The 15,816-nt window shown below is 39.8% G+C and overlaps 1 long non-coding RNA gene across 1 annotated transcript in view; it reads right to left on the reverse strand.

The window, feature by feature from the left end:
* Positions 1-1,215: 1,215 nt before the first annotated feature.
* LOC142005300 (uncharacterized) overlaps positions 1,216-15,816 on the reverse strand; it is a 68,519-nt gene continuing 53,918 nt past the window's right edge. Inside the window, exon 3 of the long non-coding RNA XR_012643090.1 lies at positions 1,216-1,325. This is a non-coding gene — a long non-coding RNA (uncharacterized LOC142005300). The remainder of the gene's footprint in view (positions 1,326-15,816) is intronic.

The raw sequence follows: 15,816 nt of genomic DNA on the forward strand, positions 1-15,816 counted from the left end.
CAAAAATGGGACAGAGAAAATTTGTCTGTCGAGATTCCTTTATCCATATTTTTGTATGGATAAAAAAATCAACATTCTATAAGCAGATCAGATAGATGAAAACTGATCCTCTTTTTTGTTTTCAGAGAAGTAAAAATAGGATTATACTAGCTGATATTCCTAGTTTGGTTGGCAAAAGGAAGCTCCATTCAGATTCCAGAGTGGCTTTCTGACATTTGCAACAGGTGGGTTAAATATAAACATGTGGGACATTCTGAAGCCATCAGAGACACTTCCAGGCCCAGTCAAAGTGTTTGTGAGACCAAAGCCACCTCTGACTGAAGGGCCTGGCTGGTTGGAGGGGCAGAAGGCAGGACACTAATAGAAGGGCCCGGCAAGTGGAAGTCAATTGAAGTGCAGGGTCCCATGGATGTGGGGCCCAAGGTAACCACTTTACTTGTCTTGCCCTAAGGCTGGGCCTGGATACTTTCCCTTAGTTCTTATGTATCAGCTCACATTCATGCAAGAACACTCCTTTTCAGTGATCTCCATGTGTATTCCCTTCAACTACATCAACTCTTGTTTCTTTTTCCATACAGTGCTCCCAGAGTGAAAGCCATTTGTATGGCAAAAAGTCAGTTTACAATGTTAGGTCATTTAGGACCTGTATACAGTCCCAAACCCCTGGCTTTCCTAAAGATGTCATTCTGGAGAAAGATTTATTAAATGTTTTATTGGGACTCTTATCTGCCCAATTTTTTCTGGGAACTAAAAGATGATGCCAGCAGCAATTAACATTCTCATAAAACTGTAAAATGAATATGAAACACCTTCTGCTTCTCTGTATTTATTTTCCCTGGTACCACAAGAAATTGGAAGCTAATAAGCATTTTGATGAGTAAAATTCCTGTGAGAAGGAAGTACCTGTAATTATGGCCTAGGTTCTAGGCATTTGTGGGAGTGGAATCAGATTAACATGTCAGTATTTCTTTTTGCAGATTATACTTGCCTTCAAGAAACACAATTCTGAAGATAATAAAGAGAAAATTTGCAGAACCCATGATGTTTGAATGCAGTATTTTCATTCTGATGGACATCCATTTTATTTCTTTTTGTGACTGAAAAGATCCAGACTTGCTGCACCAACGATGCAAAACCCAGACAGAATAGGAGACACAATCTGGCACCTCATCTTTAGTACAGAGGTGCACGTAATGCAGATCTGGATGTAGTATTATCTGAATTAAATGTTGCTTAGACCAAGTGCAGCACTGCATATCAAGACCTGTATTCTTCACACTTTTTCAGACCATGGCCTCTCAAAGCTCCCACAATCCTTCTTGTCCCTAAAAGGAAGAAAAGTTTTTAATTAAATTCTTGAATAAACCTCCAGAACAAAAACACATCATGCAGACATCAGCCACCAGGCAAATTGCCAATGCAGCAGCCTTCAGCTAGCTGAATTATGGATGCCCCTAAGCTAGGTGAAGTATGGATGACCCTGATTTAGGACTCGAATAATTCTATCACTTAGATTCTGTTGAAAGGGAGTTGTTTATTGCAGGAGGGGGCCCCTTGGGCTGTCTTTCCCTCTCCCCGCCCACTCTTTTTGGACAATGTGTTTGTGCATAGGCACACAAAACTGTTTACTAATGAAGGCACTCTAAATGTTTAGCTCCTCTCTATATGTGAGCCTTCTTAAAATATGGAAAAAAATAAACGCTTGTGAAAGGTAGACCTTCATGTATTTGAGGATATTACAGATCTCTTAGAGACAGTTGTGATTATTAATAGGACTGGAAGAAAAATGAGGGTGACAGATTTGTTTGCAAAATGTTTTAATAGGCAGTTTTAGAAGTAAGTGTGCAGCATTTCTTTAATCCTGCTGTACTGAATAAAGCAGGAAGCAATTTCATTCTAGACAGGTTTGAAAAATTGATTGACTTTTGATTATTCTTATCCAATTCCCATAAAGTATACTTGTATTAGATCTACAGTGTATCTAATTATTTTTTGTTATGTGTAGGAGTATTTTGCATCCCCCTTTAGTATATTTATCAATGGTTGGCAATCTTTAATCCATGTTTCACATGAGACCTTTGAGGTTCTTTTTGTGGTCCATGAGACATTTTGTTTACCTATGCCCAAGCACAAGTTTGCCAGATTCCACTGGTTTCCATCCAGACAGGGTGTTTTCCTATTAATATTAGTATAGTGTCATGCACTCAACATTGACTTTGAGACCTATGCCCTTCCTCTGCATTCAGTCCAAGTGCTGCTACAGTACAATCATCACACCCCACAAATTGTAGGAACGCAGGCATAGTTAGCAAAACTACCATATCTCAGAAGACTGTCTTGGATACTACAATCTTGTGGCCCACTGAGATGAAGGAGGGTCACACTTTCAGCCCACTCACTGCCTGAGGTTGTCCTTCTCTGAGTTATTCAATCTGACTTAAGCAACAAGGAAGACATTGTTGCATTAATTTACACTCAGCTCATGTTCCTAAGGTGCCTTTGCAACCATAAAGGCTAACTTCTGGAGCACAGATGGGCACAAATTATGAATTCCAAAGTACGCCCCACAGTCACAGAATCCTGAAATACAGAGGAGTCAAAAATATATCAATTTTCTTTAAAAAGTCGGAATCTTGGCTCACTTCCTAGGGTCCCACTATCCTCTTGTTGTGATCAACTTTCATCACAAGCACACTTGGAAACATGATACATCCATTATTCCAACAAACAAACACGAAGCCTACTCAGCTTCTCAGGTACTAGTTTAGGAATTGTCATGGGTTTGGGAGACATGAGTATTTGGTAAAAAGAGCCCAGGACAAAGAAACTATGCAATAAAAGCAACAAAAGGGTGAATAAGGGGCTTCCAGTGATAAAGAGAAGCTACTGGAATTTTTATTTTTTAAGGGAAAAAGATTGCCTTTTGGGAGCATGGGAAAACATCCTGCAATGATCACATACTCTGCACACTATATTTAGAAAGAAATACAAGATTTTTTTTTTCTTGAAGATATATGTTATCAAGTTCTAACATTAGAACTGCATCAAACGTCAACTATGGTGTCAGCTTCTGATAATAGCTGAATGATAATCTGTATGCCAGTTGTGCCTTCAGATTCTAGTAGGACTTCTATCAGAGGAGACTCAATTAGATAACCATGCAACTAATAAATCACTAAACTTTCTGAACCAAGCTAAGTCCCCCTCAAATAAACCAGTCTAGCCTTTGATAAATGATGTGTTATTGACTGCCAAAGCTGAAGCACATGATCACTGTAAGGAAAGATTTCAAAGACCCTTTGACTTGATTCATTTCTAGGCAAAAGTAATTATATGCACTTTCAAGCGTACTCTGAACTCAGGAAACCTGGATCAAAACCAAAAGCACAGTGTTTTATTTAAAATAAAGGAACGCTTTTTATTGAATAAAAAGAAACTACAAGAGTTATCCTTTTCACGCCAGAGGTAATCTAAAGTGTATGTTATCAGCCATTATGGTCAAATTGTGATACAATCAGTCATTCAGTTGAATGGGTGATATTTTACTGTGAGCACCTATTCAGTGGCACCTGATATTTGTATAGTAAATTATAAACTGAACAGCTTAACATGAGCAGAAAGGTGGTTCAATATATGGTATACAAGAAACACTGTTCAGAATGTATTGTGTAACTTTTCTTAATAGCTTTAATTTTACCGACACCTGCATTCTCATTTCCATGCACATTGTAATGCAAAATTTTTATTTCATATGGCATGATTAAAATTCCTCTGTTCTGAAGAAAAACTTTATTAGAACATCATCACTTTAGAGAAAATCGTCAATAATTGAATCTTTTTTATTTAATGAAAGAAAATATATTTGAAATCAGTGTCTTAACTGTTTAAAGTTCTATCACATAGTTTCATATGTCCTAACACTAAAGAAAAAATCCCATTATTTTATGTAGTCAAAAAGCTGAAATAAAGGGACTATACGGGGTCATCTAAAAGGAAGATACTTTGGAAAACTTACATTCTGAAATATTCTACATGCCTTAAAAATTACAGACTGTTTCAACATGACCCTCAATTTTTTCTGAGTTAATTGAAATACTGATATGGTTTTAGGATGACAACTTCAATTTCCTTTCTTTCTTTCTCTTGATTCTCACAATTTGGCCACACTAACGTGGCTTTATTGCATGAAAAGATAGCAGGAACCTCCAACTTAGAATTGCCATTTTACAAAGAGAGAAGCAAACAAAGAACAATATTGGGGCTGCATTTCAAGTACATTTTGATTAAAGGCTTTCCATTGCCAATTTATATTCTCTTTTAATTTGATCACGTTGCCTGTGCTTCTCCAACACTACTACATGAGAAAATTGACTATCAATGCAACGTCACATTAATCACTGCTGAAGTAAACACCCAAACATTTATATTCACATTAACATAAAATATGACAGGCGGCAGTTAGAATTTATTATAGTATATATTATATAAAATTCATAAATATTATTATGGGCTTGTTCATAACACTAACTTTTCAAAAATAGAAACCTAAATCCATGTTTTGGAAGAGGTCTGATTTTTCAGGAATGCTGAGGCCCATCAGACAGCTGCAAACAAGGACTGTGGAGCCCACCTTTATGCTCCTGTGGCCTGGCTTTTCACAGGCACAGGACATCTATCATTGCCATAAACTTCAATGGGGTCTACTTGTGACCAGTACATCTGAAAGTCAGGGCACTATTTAAAAAAAAAAAAACTTGACATCCTCTCTGTTCTCAGTGTTTTGATTTTTTTAAACAACTTTTAATAGAAAATAATAATAACAACCAAAGAATTTGTATGAGTGATAGTCTTTATAAAGCATGCCATTATCTCATCCAATCTAATTGTGATGCCAAATAGACCCCTTTGGACATGCTGTTTGGAGCTTGATCTAACTGTTTTTGAAGTGAGTATCGGGCTTTTCATTACCACTAATGTGAGTTAGATCAGCCCCTTACAACCGTGTTCATGCATGTGGCACATCTGAATTAAAGCTCAGAAAATGGGAGATGAGCTTTATTTTAGCATTCCACTATCTGCATTTGGCCTGCAGAACGGCTGTCCTAGCTGGTTCCTGTGAACCTCAAGATCCCAAATGTATCTGTGGAAGAGGGTAGTTTACATGTGGAGGAAAATCATTTATGTTGCCTCCAAAATAATCTCTTGCTTGTTTGTATAAATTTTTCAGGGCTAAGAGTTGTCACACAGATCCCACGATTTTGTTATAGGACCTTTTACTGAGTGTAGGTAGTCTTGTTTAGCCGATTTCCTTGTTTTTCCATTTACTGTTTTTAATTATAAATGATAGACACAGTGAAAGAGAAAATTGAAGTATAGAGTTTGCTTTGAGTTCTAACATTAAAGAAGGAAATTATGAATATATATAAGCTGAAGATTTTGAAACAGAAGTTGATCTGTATGCAGATTCAGACATATAATAAATGCATAGAAGGAAAACCACTGTGCATAGGGTAAAATAGCCTTTAGAATATATCTTACATAATCTTATGAATAAATACAGGTCCCTAACGGAACCTAGTAGTTTATTAAAGCCTCCGACATTACTCAAATTACTCTAAAGGGTTTTTCACAAATAAGGTGGAAAAATCCCCAGGCCCAAATCTTCCTTCACTCAGGTAACTGTCAAAAAAGAGGAGCTAGTATAGAATTCAACCTTACCAAAGAGCTTTTCAAATAAATCATCCCATTTGCTCACTTTCTTTCTACTGCCCATTGTGTTGTGTGCAGTCCTTTACTGTTCCTTGATGATTTATTTTATTTGTCTACACCTCTAGACCTTGGAGTCTAGAGTCTTAGAATCTAAAGAAAAAAAATGGCTAGAAATATGTATGTCTCCTGCCTTGGAAATACTTCGCAGGTTCTTCACAACCCAGATAAAACCCTTTACCTGTTTTCAGGTGTTTTTAATGTTTCTGAGTATTCTGAGGGTTTCTCAGACTATGCACTGGTTGTTGAGAAGTGTGATAAAGTGACCTTAATCGAGTAAATGTCCATACTTTTACACTCTGTCCTTCTGACAAAATTAATTAGATGAGAACACTTAACTTATCAGTATCTGTCTGGAAGAAGCTAGTCTTGCACAGTACTCAAATCCCTCTACTAACAACACAGCATTTAGTAGAATGTGAGGATGTTGTAGACTGTGTCTACACTAGCCCCCTTCTTCAAAGGGGGCATGGTAATCAGCCTGATCAGTGAATAATAATGAAGTGCTGTGATGAATACTCTGCATCTCATTAGGCTAATTCTCCCTGCAGCAACTTCAAAGTTACAAACTTTGAAGTGCCAGCATGCCATGTAGCCACGGGCACTTTGAAGTTCCTGTGCAACTTCCAAGTGCCCTCACTCTCAAAAAATTTGGTGAGGCCACATTTGAAGTACTGCATCCAGTTTTGCACATGCACACGCGCGCACACACACACACACACACTACAAATAAGATGTGGATAAATAAGAGAGTTCAGTAGAGGGCAAGAAAAATGATTAGCAGGCTAAGCTGTAAGACTTACAAGGAAAGGCTGAGGGAACTGGGCTTATTTAGTCTGCAAAACAAAAGAATGAGGAGAGATTTGATAGCACTCAAGTACCAGAAGGAGTTCCAGAGGGTGGAGCTAGAGTATTCTCAGTAGTGGCATATGACAGGAGCAATGGTTTCAAGTTACAATGGGAAAGTGTAACCGTTTGGAACGTACCATCCAGGAGCCTCTTGCCGGTCACTCCAGGAATTATCTCTTCCACACCCTCAGAGCATTCTCTGCAGGTTGATGTCCTGCCCACTGTTACCTGTCCTTTTGTCTTCACCTCCTCAGGCCCCAGGTCCTACCCAAGCTCCAGTGCTCCTTCCCTCAGGATTCTGCCAAACTCGTGGTGCTCACATCCAGGACCTGCCCCTTCTGGGGAACCCCTTTGTCCATAGATGCACCTCTCCACAATGACCCACTGCCATTGGTCATCTAACCCTTTCCCTCAGGAGTGAACTGCAGTTTGAGAGAGCAAACTTCATCAGTGGAAAGCAGGGATGGGGAGGGAATTGGACCTGCTGCCTATTTATGTCTTGGCTGTTCCTCTGCAGCTTTAGTACTTTCCTGGGCCACTTTTACTGGGCCTCAGTCTGGGGTTTATTCAGGCCTGAGCTCCTTGACTTGCCCTGCTTTTCCCCAGCACTGCTCTGTCCAAGGTATCCACTACTAGCAGGTAGGTAGGTCCCTCTCCTGCCAAAGCTGGAGCAAGAGTGAGCACCCCCTGGCTAGCCATCTTTTTATACAACCGTGATGTACTCTGATTCGCTTCCACAAGCCCTCTCCCAACTGGTTATCAGCTTCATCAATTTTCCAGTGCTATTTTAATTCTTTCTATCCCATGGCAGGGCAACCACCCCCATCACAGGAAAGTATAAATTGGATAATAGAAAAAAAGGGGTTGGACTAGATGACCTCCTGAATCTCTTCCATCCCTAAATTTCTATGATAGTGATATCTATGCCAAAGGTCTCAGGGCATCAAAAATGACTATACTGGACACATGAAAAAGATAGCAGGCTCCAATACATCCATGATTAAGTTAAAACAAAATCTAATATCCCACACAACAGTATACATCCCTGTGAGGGAATGGTAGAGCATATTTCAGCATGTCTCGTCAGCTTCATACGTACTACTGATTACGGGCCTTTTCCACACTGACTGAATAGAAATTGTCAGCTCTGGTCCTCCCTTTTACTGGGACCCCATTCTTTAAATACCCCTCTGAGACCAACCTCCCCACCCATGCATCTGAGACCAACCTCCCCACTCATGCATCTGATGAAGCGGGTCTTTGCCCACAAAGATGCTAATGAGGCATGGATGCAAATTCCCTGTGCCTCATTAGCATAATGTCACGTGATTTGGAGTCCGGAAGACTGTTCTTCTGGACTCCAAAATGCCATGTAGAAGCGTGGCCCCAGGAGGGCTTCTAGAAGGAAGTTCTCCTTCCAGAGGCCCCTTCTTCCCAAAAATTTTCAGGAAGAAGTGGCCTCCGGAAGAAGGACTTCCTTCCAGAAGCTCCCTGGGGCCATGCTTCTACACGGCATTTTAGAGTCCAGAAGAACAGTCTTCCGGACTCCAAATCATGTGACGTTATGCTAATGAGGCATGGGGAATTTGCATCCACGCCTCATTAGCATCTTTCGCTCCATGTATTAGCATGCAACTTCTGAAGGAAGTGACCTATGTGGAAACAGCCATGGAGTTTTAAATCAAGTTCAAGGTCTCAGTCTTCTTTTTTTAAGGGTCTGGCCTCAGAATATTTTAAGGATTACCAAAGCTGTGGTACAAAGGCCATAGTTAGTAAATTTGTTCCTTTGGCACAATGGCATTCTCAATACTAACATTTCTCATTTTTGCAAGGCACTGATTGTTGGAAGACCAGTCTGCAAATGTGAAATACCCCTCTTCCCTGAAACTAAGGATCACCATAGATCTCACCAACTTTCACTCCAACTGCAAGCTATGTTTCTTTGATCTGGTCTTTTCTAGCATAAATACGAGGGAGATTATAAAACCTGCCAAAACAAGACACTTCACAACTTGTGCTTCTCCCTCTGCAACTTGATAGATGTTAGTCATTTGGCTTAATGCATTACTGGAAGGCACTCATATAATGCACAATAGGAAAAGGACAGTAACAGAACCAATATAGAATAGAAAGGACTACTTAGGCTCAGTCTCTGTATCCAAATAACCCAATAGTCAATGGGCAGATCACAATCTCAGCCTAGATCTAGAACTCAGTTTATAGCTAGTGTTATACTGCTATTACAGATCAAACAAAGCTCAAGGTCCACACATGCTCAGAACTTGTGAATTCAAAAACATATCAAGATGTCATATGATCGTTTCACCCATTGTTATAGCCATCTCACCAAGAAACAAGGTCACTGTAGAAATGCAATCTGTCTCCAAGCCTAACTCACACCACCCAAATCCGTAGACACACTGCTTGGTATGATTATTCTTGGACACAGAGGCATCAGATAGCATAGGCAGGAAAAGTTTAAGTTCCTCCACGTCATTTGTCGTGCTTTCAGTGATTCCAGATGGGTATGACAAGACCATTCTTTAGTTCTCCAATTCTTGGCACAGTTGCCATTGAAGCCTGATGACAATGGGAGAAATGATGGTAGCAAAATGGGCAGTTGCCCCTGGTAGGGCCCCCCAAGAGTAGGGGAAGGGCCAAGGTAGTCTTTCCCCCAGCATCCCAGCATACAGGGTTCTTCATACTATCCTCTCCAGAGTCTTACCCCATGCTGGTTCAGCAGCCAAAAGGTTAATGAAGCAATTGCCTCTTCCTTAACCACAGCTGACTGGAAGCACCAAAGCAGGCATGAGAAGAAAATGTCTGTGAGGCAGAAGAGTGGCATAGTTGCTAGACAGAGAGAGGAATAGTTCCCAGAATGGTGAGAAGTTTTCAGACAAACCAACACTCCAAAGAGGGCCAAGCTAAGAGGTAGCAAAAAGCTCAGAGAACAAACAGCAAGGGGTGGAGAAGAATTGGTGCTGGATATTCATAACAAGGACTCTTAGCTAAAAGCCAAGGAATGGGCAGGCCTGGGTTCTCCTATCTGCCATCCAGGCACTTTCAGAGAAGAAATCCTAAACCCAAGAGTAATAGAGCTAATTAGCCCCATTAAGACATGGACCTTCCATTTCTCCATTATGTTAAAGGGGACAGAAATTATTGAGGGCCAGGAAGGATTAGGGGTTAGGTGTTGAGAAGAATTGGACAAATGCATACTCAGATATATGGGAAAGAGCCATGTTGGTGTAGTTCCCTGTCCCACAAAAAGGAGATACTAATAAATAAAGACCCATATACTACACAGCCCGACCAGCCCTCAGCTACTGACAGGCTGATTAGCAATACTGAAGAGAATCCTGTATTGCTCTGGAGAGAGAAGAATGTTACTGAAGTGTGAGAAAAGAATTTCCATCTCATAGGAAATTCCATCATTTTGAAATTTGAAAAAAAATAACAAATTAAAAAGTAGTCCGGTTAACTGAGGTGTTTTATTTCAATAATGTTGAAATGCTTCATTTTTATTTCTATTTTTAACATAAAATTGGCATTTGCAATGAACAAAAATCAGCATTCTGTTCTGAAAATTGCACTACAGAACACTAGGGCTTTAAGCGCTTAAGTCTTTGGTGTCATTACTCTCCCTGAAGGCAGTTCTGATGTTATAGAAATTGCGCTTTTTAAAAAGTTTTCCATCAGAACATATTCGATCAGCTCTACAATACTAATATTCTTCTGTGAAGCATTAGGAGATCTGGGCCTTCTCTGGGGTTGCTACAGACTTCCTATGTGGCCTCGGACGGATCGTCTCTGTGTTTGATTTTCCATTACTTTGCACCGACCTATTCAGGTATAGCTCTGCAAAGTGTATAAAAACTGAGTATCAAAGAGGTAACTGTGTTAGTCTGTATCTTCAAAACAACAAGTCCTGTGGAACTTTATGGACCAACAGATATTTTGGAGCATAAGCTTTTCTGGGTAAAGTTACTGGATATTCAATTTTTAGTTCCCCCATTAACAGAGATGTGGCTAAACTCCTTAATATCTGTAAATACAGCGAACATATGATAACAATGCAGTGCAACTTGTCCTTGGCTTTTAAAGCTAATATGATTTTGATGCAAACCGTCTAAGGCCATTTTCAACTTTAAGCACAATTACTGCCACTTATTTCACTGGAAATACTTACCTGCTTAAGCGTAAGCACATTTGCCCTTTGCTGGATCAGGGCCTTGCTGAATGGTAAGCAGCCAATGCATTTTGAATAGTGTGGGCTTTGCTGATTATGTGTGCAAAGTCGTGTGAGTTGTTGTGCTGCTGCTTTCTCTAAGAGCCTTAATCTATTGTGCAAGTTGTTACAGGAATAGTGCCAAATAAAGCACATTACTGTAACCTCACCTATAGGTCATGGAAGTATTGAATTTGAACATAAAACTATTAGGTGAGGTTTCTCGTTGTGTAAATTATTCATATTTCAATTTTAAGAGTTTTTTCCCAAATGTTATTGAAATCTTCCTGCCCTGGAGCAAGTTTCATAATAACATGAGTTAATATATTTTCCATTCACCTTCCAGAGGTTTGGGTTTAAATATGACTTGGGTCACAAGCAAAATTAGTTCAATGGTCTCAGATTAGTTCTTTAATAGATATTTATTCATCTAACAAAACCACCTCTGTACAGAATGTGTCTATAAAGCACAAAGAGGAGACTACACTCAGAGGGAACCTAGAGCTTGAGTAATAGGGATGCTGCAGGGCAGGTGTATTTTTGGCATCGATATTTGGATCTAGTCAATGCTATACATCAGGGTCAGCAACCTTTCTGAGGCAGAGTGCCAAAATCTGATCATTTGATCTCTGTGTAAGGTACAAGTACCAGTGATACCTTTCAAAGTCATTAATAGTCCTTCTTACAACAGCTTCATTACTCAATAAATTAAGATGCAGAGGTTTACCATTTGTGTGGTGGTTGGCAACATTAGTTGTTCTTTTGTTAATCCACTGGCAGCATGGCTTCCAGCAAGATCCCGGCTGCATGGAGCAGGAGGGCGGGGCTAAGTTCCTGCTTTGTGTGCCAATAAACATCGGCTTGCATGCCACTCTTGGCACCCATGCCAGGGGCTGTTGTCTCTTGCTATAGAGTTTCCAAATACATAAGATCCGTTACTCAGCCATTTTATATATAATAATACGAAAAAATGTTTTATAAATATTGATTTCTCAATCATTTCTGGAGAGAACAAAGCGTCGTTAGAAGACTTGTTACAATCCTATGCCAATTTCTGACCCTGATTCTGCTGATTTATCCCCATCAGTTACTGACTCCCATAAGTTTGCTACAAGAGGACAGATCACATGTGTAAAAATTAAGCATGCATATGAGTGTTTTTGGATCAGGCTCTAGGGATGATTTCATGAAAAACAAAAAAAAATCAGACTTTTTCAAGTGTGAATATATTTGTAGGTTTAAACAATCAGCTTAATCATAATTAGAGATGGGCAGATGAGGACAATAGTTGTTTGTGAATAACTTATTCAGCCATTGATGGGACAGGAAGAAAATGCAAAGCAATTATTTCCTGATCATTGTTTGACTAACTATAAAGCAAACCAAATAATGTTCAGAATAAAAATGCAAAAGACTGTTAAATAAATAATTCACAGCTAATAATTCAACTAGCTCTGCTAATAAATTCAACACCCATTATGGTGCATGTGCTATAGTCTTTTTCTCAGATGCTAGATGTCTGTGGGTTGAGATCCATGCTTATGTACTAGTGGGCTCCTAATGGCTTCAGTGAATTTGGCCATATGGTTAAGAATATTCAAAGATAGTCATATCTACAAAAACTCCCGTCCATGCTTAACTTTAAACATGCCGATATTACAGTTAGATTTAGTATTTGTGGGACCAGTTTACTGGCAAGAGGTAACTTTACATCAGTTACATCATATCAGTATAATTGTATCTGATTTTTTAGATACAAATATATCAGTGGCTGAACAGGAATATCTGTGTCATATCTGGATCATAACTGTTCTTGGGTGCAGATCCTGCCTTCTCTAATGCTTGTGTGTGTTGTTTGCATAAATGGTTCTGTAAGAGCAATGATAATGGGCCAGACTGGGTCTTTGGGATCTATCTATAGGCAGAAACTTGTGTGTGTATATCTCACCTCAAAACATAAAGGATACCAGCTGCTCCTTCACCACCCCATCCTCACAATAATCTATGAAGGGTGATTCTTGGTGGTGGAGATCCATACGCTAGAAAGACTTGTGGCAGCTGGGTTACTGGACCACTGACTTCCGTAAGACCTGTCTTTTTATTTAGATGAAATATGTGGGCCCAAAGAGACAAAAGAGTTAATGTGACCCTGTCTCTTTCAAACATTAATCCATTTTAAACAAGGTTTGGTGTTGGGTATGCAGACACCTCAGCCTTGTTAGTACCATGGCAAACAAGCCATTAAAACATTTTATTTACCTTTAAGACATAGCAAAGGAGGGAAAACAATTAAAGTATCTGAAACGTATAATACAAGTTGAACCTCTCTAGTCTGGCACCACCTGGACCTGACCATTGCTGGATGACAGAATTTGCTGGACCATGAGAGTCATTATTGTCTAGCAGCATTACCAACAATTTCACCATGAAGCCTCTACAGCTTCCATGATAGTCCCAAGCCTGGATAAAGGAGGAGGGTTAGTCAGATGAGTGACAATTACAACCAGCACATATGCTATCTATTGGAACATGGAACATCTGAACTCTGTGGGTGACTGAAAAATTAGAGCTCCTTTGAAGGAAATGGAGAGATACTAATGTGATATTCTTGGACTGGCGGAAATGCATTGGATGGCTTCGGGAGAGATGTGCAGCTGCAAAGTCATTTGGTCAGGGAGCAAAACGAAGTCTGAGGCTGGAGTCAGACTCCTTCTTAGCAAAAGAGCTAGAGGAGCATTATTAGGATAAAAACCAGTGAGAGCAAGAATGATGGTAGTGATATTCAAAGCAAAACCATTCAACAGGTCAGTCATTCAGGTGTATGCACCCATGTCAGACAATATGGAGGAAGAGATTGAGCTATTTTATAAAGACTTGACAAAGATGCTGGAGGATATACTGAAAAGAGATGAGTTGGTCATCTGAGGAGATTGGAATGCGAAGGTCAGAACAGATAATGAAGGTTGACAGAACATCATGGGAAGGTTTGGATATGGAAAAAGAAACAAATGAGGTAAGAAACTACCAGAGTTTGCTACAGAGCATGAGATGGTGATTTGCAACACAAAATTCCAACAAAAGGACTGTAGGAAGTGGGCATTGAATGATGGGAAGTCCAAGAACATGACAGGTATGATTTTGATAAGAAGAAGATGGGTAACACCAGTACAGCAGTGCCAAACCTTCCAAGGAGAGGATATAAACTTGGACCACAGTCTAGTGATTGCAAACATCAAGCTAAAACTCAAAAGAAGGTATAAGACTCAGTTTAAGAAGAGAAGAGAAGAGATGTGACAAGGTTAGATGAGGAAGAAATAGGGAATGCATACAGAGAAGCACACGAAGAGAAGATTTGGAATGCGGCCACAGAGAAAAACCTAGATAAGAGAGTCAAAGGTATGGCCATGGCAATAGAAGATGCAATTGAGTAGACTATTCCAGAAGAGATGATCAACAAGTGGATTATCCATGAGACACTGAAGTTGACCCAAGAGAAGAGAGCTTTGAAGATCAGAAGGGATCTTTCTGAAAGGGCAGAACAGCAATATAGGGTAAAATGCAGTGAGGCAAGGAAAATGGCCTGAAAGGATAAGGAGAAATGGTCAGAGGAGCAGTGTGAAGACATAGAGAGGTATTTTGGTGAATGTAAGACCAGGGAGGTGTATAAGATGATTAAGAATATTAATGGAAAGTGGCAACCAAAGCAGATGGCAATCAAAGATGAGAATGAAGAGGTACTCATGAAAAAGGAGAAGATTGTGCAGCAATGGAAGTTTGGATATTGCAATGGATATTGCACTGATCTATACAAAGCACAGTTGGACCCGAGTGTCTCAGAGAAACTGATCAAAGAACTGAAAGGCTATGTCTACAGTAGCCCCACTTTTGAAAGGGAGATGTTAATGAGACATTTTGGGATATGCTAACGAGCGCAATGAATATGCAGCACCTCATTAACATAATGGTGGCCGTGGCACTTCAAAAGTGCCATTTTCAATCACACACAGCTCGCCTACATGGGGTCCCTTTCAAAAAGGACCCCACACACTTCAAAATCCCCTTATTGCTATTTGGTTATAGGAATGAGGAGATTTTGAAGTGTGCGGGGTCCTTTTGAAAAGGACCCTGTGTACATGAGCCATGCGCAATTGAAAGCAGCACTTTCGAAGTGCTGTGGCCACCATTATGCTAATGATGCACTGCATATTAATTGCAGTGCCTCATTAGCATCCTAGCCAAAGAGATATCTCCACTCAGCATCAAGAGCAAAACCACTGTTTTGAAGGAGGAAGTAGAAAGAGCAGCAAAATGACTAAGTAACAACATGAGCCCTGGAAAAGATAACATTACGGGAGAGATAATCAATACAGTAGAGAAAGTATGAATCAGGAAATACACCGACTTTGTAATATATCATGGAAAGAAGGGATGGCACCTAATGAATGGACAGGATCCATGCTAGTGACAATACTCAAGAAAGGAAGTACACTGGAGTGCAAGAACTACAGAACAAGTCATCTAGGCAAGATGTTGATAATGATATTGATGGAGAGACTAAAATTGCAGATAGACGAATATCTAGTGGATGAGCAAGTGGGGTGCAGGAAAGATAGAAGTGCCATAGAGTAGATATTGACACTAAGATTGATAGTGAAGAAAGCTCAATGAAAGAACAAGAACATATACACTTGCTTCATCAATTTTCAGAAGGCATTTGACAGTATAGGTCAGAAAGTGCCTTGTGCAGTGTTGGAGTCAAACAGAGGGGATAGCAGACTGATATGGTTTGTTGATGGATATCAATGACAATGTGGAGGCAGCAATGAGAATGTGCGGGGAGTTGGGAAGTTGGTTAAGAACGAGTAGAGGTGAGAGACAAGGAAATCTGATCTCGGCAAGTATCTTCATCTCATATCTAGAGAGAGTGATGGACAAGATCAAGGAAGGGATATCTGTGCACAGGAAAAGAATTA

The sequence above is a fragment of the Carettochelys insculpta genome, chromosome 1, assembly GCF_033958435.1.
Source record: "Carettochelys insculpta isolate YL-2023 chromosome 1, ASM3395843v1, whole genome shotgun sequence".
NCBI lineage: Eukaryota > Metazoa > Chordata > Testudines > Carettochelyidae > Carettochelys > Carettochelys insculpta.